This window comes from Mustela nivalis (genome assembly GCF_964662115.1).
Source record: "Mustela nivalis genome assembly, chromosome: 18".
Lineage (NCBI taxonomy): Eukaryota > Metazoa > Chordata > Mammalia > Carnivora > Mustelidae > Mustela > Mustela nivalis.
Window position 1 is genome coordinate 39606483 of NC_139037.1, and position 16895 is coordinate 39623377.

Consider the following 16895-nt stretch of genomic DNA (forward strand, 5'->3'; position numbering starts at 1 on the left):
GCTGGAGTCCCCTCTTTTCCAGTCCACCTTGCCCTCTGTGTGAACTTTCAAAAAGGAAAAGGAACATTTCAACTCTAGATACCACCGGACCTCTTGATTCCACCACCACACTTTCCTCAAGGGGCCCCTGGCTGCCAGACTAAGGAAGCACGGGACTGCCAGGACCCTCTGGAACCCTCTCACTCCCCTGAGCCCAGGTAGGTCCTTCCAGAGGCATGAGAAAATGATCAAAACAGAACAGAAACCAGTTAATGTCACAATGTCAGTCCACTTAAGATGACTGCAGCCCCAAAACCAAAGCAAATGATCAGAACTAGACCCTCAGTTAGAAACATGGTTTTGTTTCCAGAACGGAGATCAACAGTTAGGTTTCTACTTCCTAGCTGGGCGACCTGGGGCAAGTTACCTCTCCGTGCCTCGTTTTCCTCATCTGAAAACTAGAGATGTATGTAGCTCATGGGGTGGTCTGAAGATTAAGTGAGCTATTCCATGGGAAGGGCTTAGGACAGTGCCTGGAACAGAAGGAGTACTATCTTAATGATTCTTAAATCAATTATAAACTTTGTATAAAATTGTCTTCATGCACTTCAAAAGGAGGACATTGCCTGGTGGGGGGTGGGGCGGCAAGAGAAAATTAGTTAAAGAAGCCAAAACTCGGGCCCTTCCTTGACATACACAATGGTGGGAACATTTTTAATACGGTGTCAGGGGAAATTATATACATATATACACAAGGTTGCATTTAGCTTAGTCAACATGAGCAGGATCTTCAACAGGCCAACATAAAATAATATCAAAGACAATGTTGGAGGAAAGGTGAATGAAGAAATTGGGGTCAAGCAGTCTTAAATTGAGGGCAATATCTTGGCTCTACTTTTCCATAGAGTAAGAAATACAGTTGCGGAAACACGTGAAAGGAGGTGAGCCCAGGAGCTGCCTGGGTGGTCTGAGCAAGGGGAGGCCAAGGCTGGCTTGTGGGCAGCTGCTCTCTGCTCTGGACTGGGCAGAGGAGGGGGGAACCTTCCTCAGCATCGTCCTATGAAGCAGACAGGACCAGACTATCCATCAGAGAATCATAATGCTTAAGCAGCATGAAGTCGTAAAGCCAGCTGCTGCTGCTGCTAGCTTACCTCTCTCCCCTTCCTCCAATCCCTCCCCAGCCTGATGGTGGAGGGAGGAGGCCCTGACTCATCAGCTGTGTCAATGGCAGGAGGAAGCTTCTGAGAACAGACTCTCTGTCCTGCCTGCCTGGCAAGGCTACAAGCGCCTAAAGAAGGCAGTATTATCTATTCTTTCATTCATTCATTCAGTAAATATTTATTGGTGCCTGCCATGTGACAGGCCCTGCTCTGGGCACAGCATATATGGAGAACCAAACCAGGAAAGATCTCTGCCATAGGGATGCTGATTTTCCAGGGAAGGGAGTCAGACAACGGCAATAACATAATAAATAATTGCATGTGATAGTAGGCTAACAGATGCTGAGTGCTTTGGAAAACACAGAGGAGAGGAAGTTGAGGGGGCTTGTTGGGTGGAAGAGAGTAGGCTACCAGACTAAAAAGGGTGACAGCAGAACAGGGCAGGGACTAGCATGAGGAAAGCATCACCTCGCCTCACCTTCCGTGCAGCACGTGAGGAGACGGTCCCTCTCAGGGTTATGCAAGCACAGAGCCAGCCCCGGAGTGAGTCCCTCTGTATGCTGCATTCCCTGGGCACCTCCAGCAACTCCCCCCCAGCTCAGGCCCTGGAGAACAGGCCTATTTGAGAAAGTGAAATTTAGGCCAAAACAACCTTAAAAAAGAATAAAGTTGGAGGCCTCACACTTCCAGATTTCAAAACTTACTACAAAATCTATGGTAAACAAGAGTGTGATAAAGACATAATGGTGGTACCTTATAGACCAATGGACATACATAGCAATGGAATAGAGAGCCCAGGAATAACCTCTCACATAGAGAGCCAAATGATTTTCTTTTCTTCCTTTTTTTTTTTTTTTAAGATTAATTAATTTATTTATTTGACAGACGGAGGTCACAAGTAGGCAGAAAGGCAGGCGGGGGGTGGGGGTGGGAAAGCAGGTTCCCCCCTGAGCATAGAACCCGATGAGGGGCTCCATCCCAGGACCCCGGGATCAAGACCCAAGCCGAAGGCAGAGGCTTAACCCACTGAGCCACCCAGGCTCCCCCCCACAAATGATTTTCAATGAGGATGCCAAGACCACTCAAGCAGAAAGGACAGTATCGCCAACAGATGCTGTAGGAGAAACTGGATATCCACAAGCAAAAGAAGGAAGCTGGACCCTTACCTCACACCACATACAAACATTAACTCAAATGGATCAAATAATTAAACCTAAGACCTAAAACCATAAAAAAAAAAAAAAACTTAGAAGAAAACAAAGTTTCCTGACATTAGATTTGAAAATGAATTCATGGATATTGAGATAAAACAGACATATTGGACAGTGTCAGAATTTAAAACTTCAGTTAATCAAAGGACACAAGAAAATGAAAGGGCAACCAACAGAATGGGAGAAAATACTTGCAAATTGGAAATCTGATAAGGGGTTAAAATATAGAATACATAGAAAACTCCTGCAGCCATAACAGACTTAATGATTGAGAATAAACTGAGGGTAGGTGGAGGGAGCTGAGTCGGGCATGGGCTAAACAGATGATGGGGATGAAGCAGGGCACCTGTGTTGAGCAATGACTGTTGTAGGTAAGTGATGAATCTCGAAATTCTACTCCTGAACTAATATTACACAGTATGGGAACTAACTAGCATTTAAATAAAAATGTTTAAAAAAGAAAGAAAGAAAGAAAGAAAACTTCAGCAACTCAGCAACAACAACAACAAAAAATCCAATTTTAAAAGGGGCAAAGAGGGACGCCTGGGTGGCTCAGTTGGTTAAGCAGCTGCCTTCGGCTCAGGTCATGATCCCAGTGTCCTGGGATCGAGTCCCACATCGGGCTCCTTGCTCGGCAGGGAGCCTGCTTCTCCCTCTGCCTCTGCCTGCCTCTCTGTCTGCCTGTGCTCGCTCGCTCTCTCTCCCTCTATCCCTGACAAATAAATAAATAAAATCTTTAAAAAAAAATTAAAATAAATAAATAAAATAAAAGGGGCAAAGAATTTGAATAGGCATTTTTCCAAAACATATATACAAGGAAGATATACAAATGGCCAATAAGCACATGAAAAGATCCTTGACAACACTGACCATTAGAGAAATGTAAGTCAGAACTACAGTGAGATGCCCCCTCATACCCCATTAGGATGGCTACTATAAAAATTAAATTAAAATAAGATAAAATACAGAAAACAAGTGCTGGCAAGCATATGGAGAAAAGGAAGTCTTGTGTGCTATTGGTGAGAATGTATTGTGGAGCAACCATTATAGAAAACAGTATGGAGGGTCCTCAAAAAATTAAAAATAAAATTATCATACAACTCCCGCAAGTCCACGTGTGTGATTCCCACTTATATGAAATACCTAGTGTAGTCAGATGTTGGGCGTGGTTGAATCACAGCTTCTGCCCAGATTTCATGCCCATGGGTAATGGTGGTGTATGTGGCTGACGTCTTCAGACCCTCAGTTCTTTGCAGACAAGACTCAATTCACTGTCTACCTGCTTAAGCCCCTGCCGGTCAGGGTTTGGGAATAAGCTTCTTGTAAAGCACATTCTTCTAGGAAGCACTTGTGTGTGCAGATGACATCCTAGATTAACAAGCTCTGCTCCAGGTGCCCCAGGAGTGCTGTGCTGGTCCCGAACTGAGGCACCCACAGCTGCTTCCCGAGGAGCACCGCGTTAGAGACAAGAGTGCAAGGAGTGGGAGCGAGAACAGCACTTCATGCTCCACAAAGGAGTAAGGTCCTTGAGATACAAGGCCCTGGAGGCTTCATGGGCTATGTTGATTCACCAGCTCTGGTGATAAATAAATTTCATCATTCCCCAGTCTGCTGATAATTAGCTCTCAGACAAATCAGTGATCAAACTTAAAAAGATGGTGTGTGAACCACTAATCTCACAGAAGAACAATGCACAAAAGTTTACTGTAGCCATAGGAAGGGAATTTTTATGAACCTTTTAAATCTGCTGATATACACGGGGAGCAAGCGCATCAGTGGTGCATTTAAAAGTCTATGTGGAAGTAAACATTTTACTGCATGTTTGGGAAGAAGGGAAAAGTTAGCCAAGATTCATATTTTTCTAGGGCAAACGAGGTCATGCACTGGTTTGAGGCTGGTTTTCCCTCCCACGGGGTCCTGTAAAGATTCGTGAAGGCCCCCCAAACACTGCTGTTTTGTTACTCCTGGAGATTTATGGGGTTTTGCTGAAATGCAAGGGTAAGCGTTCTCCCCAAGACAGACCAGCTCGCAACTGCTGCAAGATGGCGGCATAGCTCTCCCTGCAAGCAGACACAACAGTGCTCACCCACAGCCTGAGGACTGGGATGTCCTGCAAAACTAGCTTCTGCTTCCCAGGCCTGCCTGGAGCCCAGAGCAGGGGGCAGGGGCATGATGGGGTATCCGCGTGCCTCTGTGTTCCCATGAGGTCTCAGCAGGAATGGAGGCCTCGTGTGAGGGCACAGTTGCCATCACACCGACTCAACACTCGGTTCCTTTCTTCTCAGGTACCAGTGCTCTTCAAAGAACTTCTCTCCCTCTGGAGCCTATTGCCTTCTCCAAGCCAAGAGGCAGCCTGTCATCCTGTTGGCCAACCTGGCTGCTTAACTCAGGCCCTGAGTTCTGAAGGAAGTGACACAGGAAAGAAGACCTTCACCCCAGCCTTGGTGCCTGGGCTCACAGACGCCACCCCACCACCAGATGTCTTGGGCACCCCCCTTGCTTCTACCCCTTTTCCAGCCTACTTCTGGAACTGTCTGGGCCTTCCAGTAAATTCCTAATCTGCTGATATTTGCAAGATGGGTTTCAGCTGCTGATGGGTACAGATGGGCATGGTCCCCGGGCATGCTACCAAGACAAACAGAGGAAGCACTCACACCCCATCTCTCCGAGCAAACGCTCACTTTGTCTCCAGGGACTCTGTCTTGGCAGGACCAGTGTGCCTCTCTGGGGCTTCATATTAAGGCCTGAGGAACTACAAAGTTCATTATTTCAACAACCAGAAATAAGCCTTGGAATTGATCATCTTTATGGACTGGCAGGGATAGACTCACTCTCTCAAGGACCCCCCCCCGCAACCCTGAAATAGGATTCTCAGGATGGGAGAGTCAGGGGTCATCACAAACCAAGATGCCACACTGAGGAATTCTGAGTTTACTTGTTTTTACTGTGTAAAAACATACACCACATAAAATGTACCATTTTCACCATTTCGGTTCAGTAGCATTATTTCATTAATTCAGGGGCATTTGCTCCACTGTGCGACCACATCCATCCCCAGAACCGTTTCATCTTCTCAAACTGAAACTCCAGCCCCATTAAATCAGAACTTCCCATTCCCTCCTCCCCCGCAGCCCTTGGAAACCACCATTCTAGTTTCTTCTCTATGAATTCACTTCTCTAGGTGTCTTATGTAAGTGGAATCACACAGCACTTGTCTTTTTGTGATGGGCTCATTTCACTTAGCATAAACATAATGTCCTCAAGGTTTATCCGTGTTGTAGCATCTGTCAGAATTTCCTTCCTTCTTAAGGCTGAATAATATTCCATTGTAAGGATATAGCACATTTTGTTTATCCGTGCATCCACTGACGGACACTTGGGTTGCTTCCACCTTTTGGCTATCGTGAACAATGCTGCTATGAACACAGGTGTACAAATATCTGTTCAAGTCCCCGCTTTCCATTTTTTTTTTTTGGCTGAACGTACTTTTGAAGACTGCCAAATATGGGTTGCATGGCCTTGTCTTTTTATACAGGTGATTTACATGAATAATGTCTTTCTGAGCACTCTGCAAGATGCTATGCCAGATTCAAGGGATACAAAGATGGATAAGTTAGGGCCCTCCTCCGGCGCCCACCAGCAAGAGAAAAGGCTCCAGCGCAGAAATGTCAGGAATAATGGCTACGTCGCTCCCATGAGGTCCGGAGGACAGTGCCAATAGTGCCTCTGGTGTGGGGTGCTGGGGGTGCTGGGGATGGGCCACGAAGGGTGCCACCCCTCTTGGGGCCCATTAGATAAGATCCAAGACCTGGGGAGTAGGGGGTGCAGACAAGACCCCCAACCCACACCCACACGGCCAGCACTTGACATGAATTCTCCAAGGACCACAGGGAGTCTCACCATAGATGCGATGTGTCTCAGCAGGAGTTACATGTGCCTCTGTTACCTCACTGGAAAATGTGTCCAGCTCTCCTGAGCACGCAGCGGACTCACACATGTCTGCACCTGGCTCGGTCCCTGGCCACGGGAGCGCACTCACCATATCTGCCCTTTCTTCCTGACCTATCAGTGCCACCTGAGCGGGATCTCTGTCCTGCTGGTCCCCACAGCTGCAGGACCTAGCAGAGGGCCTGAGCCTGAGTAGGTACACAGTCAATACTTGCTGAAGGTTCTCGTCTTCATGTTTTAAGCCACAGAGGCAAGCAAGCCAGGCCCAGGTGAGTGTGCAGTCTCGTAGATGCCGCTTCTCAGCAGAAGTCACCCTTCTGGCATCCTTCCCTGGCACCCACTGTGGGGGAGGTGCCTGCAAGCTGCCATTTCCACACACCTGTGCTGCGTGGCTGGCTGGCCCCGGCGAGGTTCTGCTGTTGGGAAGCACTGGGAGAAAAGTGGGAGGCAGGAGGAAGGGAGAAGCCATTTTCCCAGCTTCTGCGTCTCCTCCAGCAGAAGGACAGGTTGGGGGAGGGGAGGAGGCCAGCAGAGGAGGGGACAGCAGCCAAGCCAGTCACAGAGGCAGCAGCAAGGGAGGCCAGAAGGTGCAGGTCTGGCTTCCTGCTTGAGCCCCTTGTTCCCAGCCCCAGCAGTGGCACCAAATGGGGGGGTACTGATGGACACCATTTTCCCCCATTTGTTCCTCAAGTCCCAGAGGTGGTAGCAACTTCCGGCAGCAGTGAATCATTGCATAACTTTACCTCACCCTTCTCTCTGTTCCCATCCTTCCAACACCATTGTGACCCAGTCCCTGTGCTAAATTGCCAGTTTTGAAATCCCCAGGAGCACCTGACTGACTGGACACTCACTAACAAGCTGTCATCTAGGAGGCTTGAGGTGGCCTTTCTGTCACGGCCCCACCTCTTCATCTCTGCATGGCGAAAACTGTGATGAGGAAGCCCCTGGTCTTCCCAGTTCCACCTGAGACACGGGCCACTTTGTAGAGTTGAGCTGGTTGTCCACTGCACAAAAGTGTCCTACTTTTCCTAAGTTACACATGGGCTGGTGATAGTCCTGCTGAAACAGTTCCAGGCCCAAACCTAGGTGGGGCAGGCTCTTTCCCAAAAAGTTCAAAGCCTGCAGCTTCTTCCCAAGAAATCCCCATGTTTGTTTTCTGGGCGGCCTGGGGTATTTCAGAGGAGAAGCATTTCAGTCAGGATTGACGGGCATTCCCAGTCAGGTAGAGGCGAGGAGAGACCAGAACAGAACAGATTCAGGATTCAACAAGACTTCTGAAGCTACGCCATATCTGGTCTCCTGTGGGTCAACATATCCCCAGGCCTCCAACCCACTTAACACGGTCCCAAGTTAGGTGCGGAGAGAAAACAGCAAAGGGTGACCCATCCCTGCCTTCACAGAACCACCGGACGTTGTGAACCCCAACAGCCACAGATCTTTTCTCCATGGCTCTTCTCACTATAGGAAGAACCAGAAGGCGGCTCCGAGTCCTCCCCAAATCCCATGCTCCTGAGGCCAGACCTTCTCAGGCACCCGTGCCAACACGACATTTGCGAAGGGCTTCAGGTACTCCGACGAATGCCGTCCAAGGAAGCCAGCCACCCTCTTTGGGCTCGCTCATGCTTGCAGAGTTCACGGCTCCTTTCCCTGTTGTTCGGGAGAAGCAGGGGAGTCTGGGAGACCATACCACCCACTGAGTTCACAGAAACCGAGGCATCCCTATTCCTGCGGGAGTGTGCGCGTATATTCTCGAAACCCTTAAACAACCCCTCGCCATATGTGTCGATTTAAATGGAAACCAAACGGGAAAGGATCCTGACGACAGTCTGTCACTGACAGCACTACTTTCCCCGGTTAATTTATGTCTTCCGTAATCAAGTTGATGCTTTTTAAAAGGCACCACCTGTGATGGCACTTTTTTGCCCGCACGCTCCCATGCAAAAGTTCCCCAGCCTGGGAGCTAATAGTCATTTTAAGACACTGCACCCCGGTAGCACTCTATCTTCCTCGCTCTTTACCTGTATTAATTAATTAGTGCTATAAATACAACCAGCACATGACTATTCCAGAGCTAATCAGTCACTGACTCAGCTCAGTACCTGGAGGGAAATGAGGAAAATTGAATCTTTCAAGAGTTGGGCCTATACAAGGTAACTTAGTCAATTTTGTCCTGAGGGTCAGTGAGGACTAGCTGATTTAGGATCCAGCTGGGTAGGAAAGCAATTTCTTTAAGAGACCACCAGTAACCTCGGCGAAGGTGATACGGACCTGTTCCAAGTAAAACACAGACGATGTGTTCTCACAGGTGGAATGCATGGGCATTTACTGAGGGCCTACTATATGCCTCCTTCTAGGCTGTATGACGTGTCAGGCCCTTTCTACCAAATCCTTTAGGTGGGGATAAGCAAAGCCAGGATACAGTCCAGGGTCAGACACATCAACCCCCAAAACCAAGCAAAGGAAATCAGGGACCTTGCAACTGATGTAAAATATTATAAATTCAGAGTCCTTCAAAAAACTAGTCATTGAGCTTCTACTGGGTTGCGTGCCAGATGTACCAGGAATAAGACTTGGTCTCCATTCTTGAAGGGCTTACAGACATCATGGAAGACAGACGTGAAAATTACAAAAAAACACACGGAGGGGCCCATGGTGCTCCCCAGTCTGAGGCAGGTGGTGGGGGCTGGAGGGATGTACAATGGGGCATTCTAAATCCACTGGGTCCTGGATAGGTTTAGAAAGAAGGCTAAGAAAGGAAAGTTGCGTTCTAGATCCAAATTTGCTTCTGATTCTGGGTTTGGCATCACTAGTCCTGCACCCTGAGCCTGGGCCCTACCCTGGTCACAGGTCTCGGCCCTGGGTTTGGCCTCCATCTGGGTCACAAGCAAAGAGGGTCGCACGGGGAGAGGCGAGGCAGAGGCACTCTGAATATCCCTGTGGCTGGGCCAGAACATCACTTCTCCGGCTCAGTTTTCTTCTGTTCATTGTAAAACAGAGAGCTTGGCCCATCCAGATTCTTCCCCCAGGCAGGAGCCGCCGGCTGGTATTTATATTTGTGAGTGGAAGCACTGCTTGCCTCCTCCAATTTGCTCTTGCCTCTTGCCCACATTGCCAATTAAACCCAGGAGTGATGTTACACTCAGGTTCTGGGGCCAGGGCTGGGGGATGAGGGATGCAAGAGCTCTGATGAAGGGGACAGGCTGCCTGCAGCTTGGGCTGGGAGCTCAGGCCTTGAGGGGATGTGTGGGTAAACAGCAGAGTCAAGTTCAGGAGCAGCCCTGAAGGTACAGGATGGACTCTGCCTGCTCCTGCTCTGGTGGGGGGGGTGGGGGTGGGAGGTAACCCGGAGGAGTGACACTCACAACAGGGAGGGTTATCAGGGAGGGGGCAGTGACTGGGATGGGCGTGGAAGCATAACAGGGTAAGGCAGGGCAGCCTGAGGAGTGACGCCTGGGACCCCCGCTTAAACACGCACACTGAAAATGCTCTGGGACTTCTACACTTCACAGACTTCATTTCCTCTTGCAATGACCCACTCCCCCCCCCTCCCCGCCACAGCAGGCATCCTCTGATAGCAGCAAAAGCAGGCCTGTGGGGAAATGATCTCCTGTATCTCCCGTAGCCCCCCACACCTGCTCCAGCAAACCCCATGGTCCTAAACTTTGTTGAGGCAGCCTCTCTGCAGAAAAAGAAGTGGGTCTTTTTTGTTTTTGTTTTTTTTTTTTTTTGGCCTTGAAGCAACAAACCACCCCCCAGATATTTTGCTTCCACTCCTCTTTGAAGAGTCCCAAAGGTCCATATGCAGATGCTTCGCCTGACCACAGAGAAAGGGGTAAGTCCTGTGACTGGGCAGTCACTCTGAGCAGCTACGGGTTGAAGGCTGTGAAACTGACAAAGAAAGTACCGATCTCCGCTTTCTTAAGGTTTCACTCAATCGTAGTAATGAACTCTCAGGCTGAAGGGAACCCTGGACACCATCCAGAGCTCATGAGAGACTCCTACTGTCAGGCAAGAGCTCCTGGCTGTCCAGGAGCAGATGCCACAACCTGCCAACGGACACTTCCTCAAATTTCTACCTGGGTGCTGGGAACCCGAGTTTTGTTAGTGCTTGGCCAAGGCCACCTCTGCTCTCAGGAAGGTGACTTCCTGTGTGGGGATCTTTAGGAGCTCAAAGCCACTACCCTATACCAGGCATGGAACCCCATACCTGCCAACAGATGGAAATCTTACTACCTCCCAGCCACATTGCCTTCCTCTCCAATGCCCTCCACAGGTGCCTCGCAAGGCCACCCACTCATGCTCTCAACGCCCCTCTCTGAACTGCCCACAGCAGAGGGGCTTCCCCGAGATCAGCCATGCAAGAGTGCTGGGACACAGCTCTTGAAATGAATGAATCAGTGAAGGAACGGGATGGAAGGGATGGATGGGTGGGTCATCACACTATACCTCTCCCTGTACTCTCAGAACAGGAGACCTAGAGGGATAATAGAAACACAAGATTCAAGCTCCAGATCCCGGACCACTTCCGTGGCATTCAGATCTTCCAACTTAGGAAAGCTAATCATCCGCACCCACTCTTGCATGCAACAGCGACATTCAAAAAGAAGTGAGCAGCTCATCTCCAAAGATGTGTAAGCAGAGATGCAGAGACTATGTGTTTTGAACCAGAGATATTTTAGCCTTGTGCTACAACAGTGTGGTCCATGAACAGCCGGGACCTGTTAGAAATGCAGAACCTTGTTGAAACACCCACCCCAGATCTACTGGCCCAGACTCTGTAGTTTGTCAAGATTCCCAAGTGGTTCACGTGTTCATTAAAGTTTCGGACACGTTCATCTCCGGCCCCAGCTGCATATTAGAATCAATGGGACAAGTTTCATTTTTAAATGTCAATGCTTGGACCCATCTATAACCAACCGTATCAGAATCTCTGGGGGTGGGGCCAAGACACCTACATTTTTTTAATTCTCCAAGGGATTCTCAAGTGGCATGAGTGAGAACCGCAGCCATAGAAGGCTCCTGCGCTTTCTATCCAGCTGAACTTGAGATATTTTCTTTCTCTTTCCTACTGTTATTTTGTAAATAGGTAATACATCCACACCGTTTCTTAAAAGTCGAAGAGTACAAGCTAGCACACTAGTGAAAGCAAGTCTCCCTCCATCCCTAACCTCCTGTGTCCCAATTTTCCCCTCTAAATGCAATCACTATTACCAGAATTTTATGTGCTTCCAGAGCTTTTCTGTGCATGGCCAAACACATCCACATCCATACACCCTTCTTTATATGCAGTGGTTTAAACTACACATCTGTCCTCCATCTTGCTCTTTTCACTTAACAGTATATCTTGGAGATTGTTTCGTGGCAGTAAACATAATTCTGTCTCGTTCCTTTTGACAGCTACATAGTATTCTACTGCACAAACATAGCTAGTTTATTAACCAGTCTCCAATTGATGGACATTCAGGTTGTTTCCAATTTTTTGCTACTACAAACTCTCTGCAATGAATCATACATACAACAGCACCCAATTCCATCACTCTTATCCTGTTTCTACTTTTTTTTTCCTGGTAGCGCTAATCAGCACCCGGTCAGAATGACCAGGTAATTTATCGTGCAGACCAGGACAGTTCTGAGAGTAGAAGGGGACGCTATTAGCAGTTATAACTGGGACATAGGTGTAACTGTCACAGGCAACCGGGATGCATGGCCACCCCACCTGAACTTGGTACATACGTATTCCTTGTCTGTATTTGTATATTGCCTGCCTCCCCTCCAGAATATAAGCTCCTGAAGGGTAAGAAGCAGTCTGTTTTGTTCACTACTGCTTCTCCAGTACCTAGAACAGTGCCTGCAATGCACCAGCAGCTCATTAAATATTTGATAAATGAATTAATAATGAACAGCCCTGAGTATTCATCATTGGCACATGTGTGAGTATAGCTTTAGGATAAATTCCTAGAAGTTGAATGGCTACATTAAAGGGTGTGTGTATCTTATAATTTCACAGATGTGACTATATTATATATAGTCACATATATATAGGGAGCAAAATTAACTCCCACCAACCATTAGAGTGGAATTTTTTGCTTCCCTCTTTTTTTAAGATTTACTTATTTGAGAAAGAGAGAGAACTAGCGCATGCAAGCAGGAGAGAGGCTGAGGGAAAGGGGGAGAGAGAGAGAAGCAGACTCCATACTGTGCATGGAGCCCAACATGGGGCTTGATCTCGTCATCCTGAGATCATGACCCAAGCTGAAATCAAGAGTTGGAAATAACCAAGTAAGCTACCCAGGCAACTAAGTAAGCCACCTAGGCACCCCTCGGCCCCCTCTTAATCCTCATGGCTGTGTGTGTGTGTAAATGTGTGCATACCTCCATACTCAACATGCCTTCCACACAGAGACCCACTCCCATGGCTGACTACTGAACCTTCTAACTTCCCAGGGGTACGTGTTATTGTGCAGGCGTAGGTGAGGAAAAGGCCTTCCCCACATGGCTGACCAGTGCACTCGGTGCCTCCTCTCCTCTCTCCAGGCCCCCTCCAGGCAGGATCAACATTAGCCAATTACCTTCTAGGCCCCTGACTATCAGACACGGCATGGCAGCACCTGGTGGGGGCCTGGGCTCAATAAGTGTTTAATTAATTAATCAATCAAGCCAAATCAAAGATTAGGTTGATTATCTAGATCGTTTTATCTATACAACACTAGGCAACTGGTTAATTGCTTTTTCTTTTTTCAAGTTTGGTCCTGAAATGACAGTGGGTTTTAGAAGTATACAGACCCTCAGAGGTCAAAAACCTGATAGGTATGAAATATTCCCAGGGTGTCCTTAAGAGCAGATTGCTACAGAAGCAATAGTCATTATCCTAGAAGTCAATGCCTTAATGTGACCATAATGCTGAGTTATATAATACCCTGGCTTATGATAGGATAACTAAAATCCCCGAATACGGCCTACAAAAATAAAAAGCTAAACTCAGAGAACCTACCTCAGCACTATTTTCCCCACTGTGGATGTCCATACATATGCTGATCATAAGGACAAAGGAATGTGTTATTGTATGAGATTCTTAATTGTGCCTCTCCCTGTGGGATCCTGTCAGAATCTCGGCATGGCGTAGCTCTGTAAGGAAATATTATGTTGGGTAAAATGTAGGAAAGTGAAAACCTGGTAATCAAATAACCACAGTGAGGAGAAATACTATGTGACTCCTGTGTTTAATAAGCTTCCCATGGCTGGTGGAGATTTCCAGGAAACCCCATCCCAGAGGCTCAGGGAGCCCCATGTTGGGTTCATATATTCACTTAACAGTCATAAATTACCTGCCTCAGTCTCACTCACAGATCACAAGACGCTGAGATTTTTGTACTATTTATTTTTAGCGATACCTTTCTGGATGTTAGTTTGATTGGGATTGTGGTCTACTTGGGGCAGAAAAAGGTCATGGCATCCCAAGGGCCCTCTCTGTGTATCTGACAATAAGACACCCAGAGCAGACACAGGCAGAACTGGCAGCAGCTTGGCCTGAACAGGCCTAAGACCTCAGGAAGGTGTGGTCAGCACACAGAGAAGGTTGAGTCCAAGTGGGAATCTCAGGTAACTTCTAGGAGCTGAACACAATAGCTCACAAATGCATCTTGCCCTCAATTTCTAAAGATTTGCCTTTGATTTTTTAAAAAGCTCTTTTGGGTTGAGTTAGAGCACTCACTCACACATCCGTCTGGGAGCCGTGATCTGGCAGCAGCCCACGCCTCGGAGACTGCCAGGAGGACTCCAGGGGCTCGTTGAGGGCTCTGATTCCCAGCAGGCTGAGCCCCAGCTCAGAGACGCGTGATCCCGACCGTAAGCGCTGCCTTCACAGGCTGTCGGGGAGTGTGAACCCGGGACAGCAGAGCTGGCTGGTGCCATCACAGTAGCCTCTTCCTTCTCCACCCGCAGCAAAGCAAACACTCAGAAAGATCAATAGCTGTGGCTTCAGATTTTCCCCCTTCTCAACGTTCTTAACACATGTTCAGCAGCACACGGCAATGTGATTCCGCACCAACACACGTATCAGTCACATGTGAATCTTCCTGGTCAATTCAACACCTTTAAATAGCACAACACATTCTCCAGGAGTGGCAAATGGGGGTCTGACTGAAGAGTGATGCCCACTGATCCCCTCCAAGGGGTCCGAGGTCTAGTCAAGGTCCACCAAGGCTTTGGGCACTATGCAACCACACGGGGACATCTGTGCCTTCGTCAGGTCTGGCTTGTCCAACATGTGCCCAGGGTCTGCATAACAGGTCATGTATCAGAAAGGACAGACCTAATGTTCAGAGGGGCAGGACCTTGGGACATGAACCCCAGAGCAGAGACTGCTCCTCCAAGGGGACCCACATTTTCATCTACATCCCGTCTTCCAGCAAGTGCCATGGTATGATCTCTAGAAGAGCTCAGTTTCAAACTGCCTGTGCCTATCTGTTTTCAAAAGAAGGGAGCTACCTTTCCTGGGGACTCTTACTGAGACCCACGCAAGGTGCTCCGGAAAGAATGCAACTTTAGGGGCGCCTGGGTGGCTCAGTGGGTTAAAGCCTCTGCCTTCGGCTCCAGTCATGATCCCAGAGTCCTGGGATCGAGCCCATGTTGGGCTCTCTGCTCAGCAAGGAGCCGGCTTCCCTTCTCTCTCTCTCTCACTCTGCCTGCCTCTCTGCCTACTTGTGATCTCTGTCTGTCAAATAAATAAATAAAATCTTAAAAAAAAAAAAAAAAAGAATGCAACTTTGGCAACACACAGAATTGGGTTCAACCTCTGCCTCTACCACCAGTGCCTGGGTGACTTCAAGTGGGTTTCAGAAACCTCTCAGACCACTGATTTCTTAATCTTTAAATTGGGGGTGATACCATCAGCTTCCTTGAGTTTGTTGTGAGGATTAAAGGCAATGTGTATAAAAAACTTGGTATTCAGTAAGAGTGCAGCACATGGAAAGGGGAAGAGGAAACTGATGGTCATCCACTGAGTAGGAAAACAATCTACCTCTGGTCTTTCTTCTGTTTCAGGGTGACCATCCCTAGGACCCTCTGGGAAGCAGAGATCAGACCAGCGTGCTTCTCTCAAGGATCACAGCCTTGAGATAAAGAGTATTCTATAAGTCCATGGAAAAGAAGATTCAGGGACATCGAAAGTGGGATCGGGTGATAAAGTGGTGTGAAGCAGTTAGCAGAGGCCTGGGTTGCGGGGGAAAGGAAGAAAACCCTGTGCTACCCTGTCCCACAGCCCCAGCTAGAAGAGAAAGGAACTGATGGTGACTGAACCATGAGGGAAACTACTGAGGCACCTAGGAAACTCAGGGGACAGAATTCTCACCTCCACCCATCAATCTTCACATGGTGGGCCTTCAGCAGCAGACCCTACACATATGCCCAGTCACTAAGTGGGTGGGTGGTACAAGTCACCAGCCAGGTCCCCCTAAAGAACAATTCCCTGCAGCATCTTCTAAGACTATTATAAAAACAAAGGGGACCCCTAGGTACGTAGTATGGTCGTGGGGAGGAAATCCACCTCTCAGCATGGATGGGATGAAAGGATATTGGTGTCCCAGGACGGGGCACTCACACAGGCAGTTGGAAATGCTGACTATCATTAGCAACAGTGCTGGTCTAGGAGGTCAGATTGAACACACAATGGGGAGTTTGCCAATAAGTTTCCCAGAGCAGAAAAGAGAGATTGAAAGAGGCCTCTGGAAGCCATTTAGGAATCTATATGATGTGATGGGAATATGGGACAAGAAGAAAATTTTTCACTAAAGACTTCTTCCTGGAGAAAAACTGTATCTGTTTAGAGGAAATACTTTTGATAAGCTGCCTGCTGTTTGGGGTTGAAACTCCAGGAGCTCAAGTAATGCTCAAATAATAAAGATGGCAAGCAGCCTGCCTTCTAGAGTATTCTGTAAGTTAGGATTCTTTGTGTCACTGGATTTGCGTTAGTGAGTTTGAAGGTAGGACTGAGGAAAGAGGGATGCCTGGGTGGCTCAGTCAGTTAAGCGACTGCCTTGGGCTCAGGTCATGATCTCGAGGTCCTGGGACTGAACTCCTCCTGGGGCTCCCTGCTCAGTAGGGGGTCTGCTTCTTCCTCTCCTTCTCCCTGGTTCATGCTTCTCTCTCTCTCTCTCAAATAAATAAAATCTTAAAAAAAAAAAAAAAAGAACTAAGGGAGGGGTGGAGTTTTGCCTCCTTACACAGTAAAGAACCAGGTGGATGGGCACTGCATAGAGGACAGTTGGGAATTACCAGTAGTGGTGACTGGTAAGCAGAAATTCTTATTGAGGATGCTACCGCGTCTTTGTGCAATGACCCTCTCTGCCATCACTGCTCACGAGTACCTTTGTGGGTAAAGACTTTTGGAGTATAAAGGCAATGCATACAGCATGCATAGACACAGCAGCCAGGGGATGAAGGCAGAGCTAGCATCTGTGCTGGAGAAAGAGGCACAAAGTAGGAGCCAGAGGCTTGGGTGCAGGCCCAGCTCTGCAGCCAGTGATTTTTGAGACCTTGGATAAACTCCTCATTCTGGGCTTTATTTACTCAACCCTAAAATGGGCTCATAGTCTTCCAA

General features: G+C 48.1%; 1 protein-coding gene across 1 annotated transcript in view; it reads right to left on the reverse strand.

The window, feature by feature from the left end:
• The window catches only part of LOC309853271 (uncharacterized protein), a gene marked incomplete at its 5' end in the record, with an annotated part of 168954 nt that overhangs the window by 130839 nt on the left and 21220 nt on the right, over positions 1–16895 (reverse strand). The gene's annotated exons all lie outside the window — the stretch shown is intronic.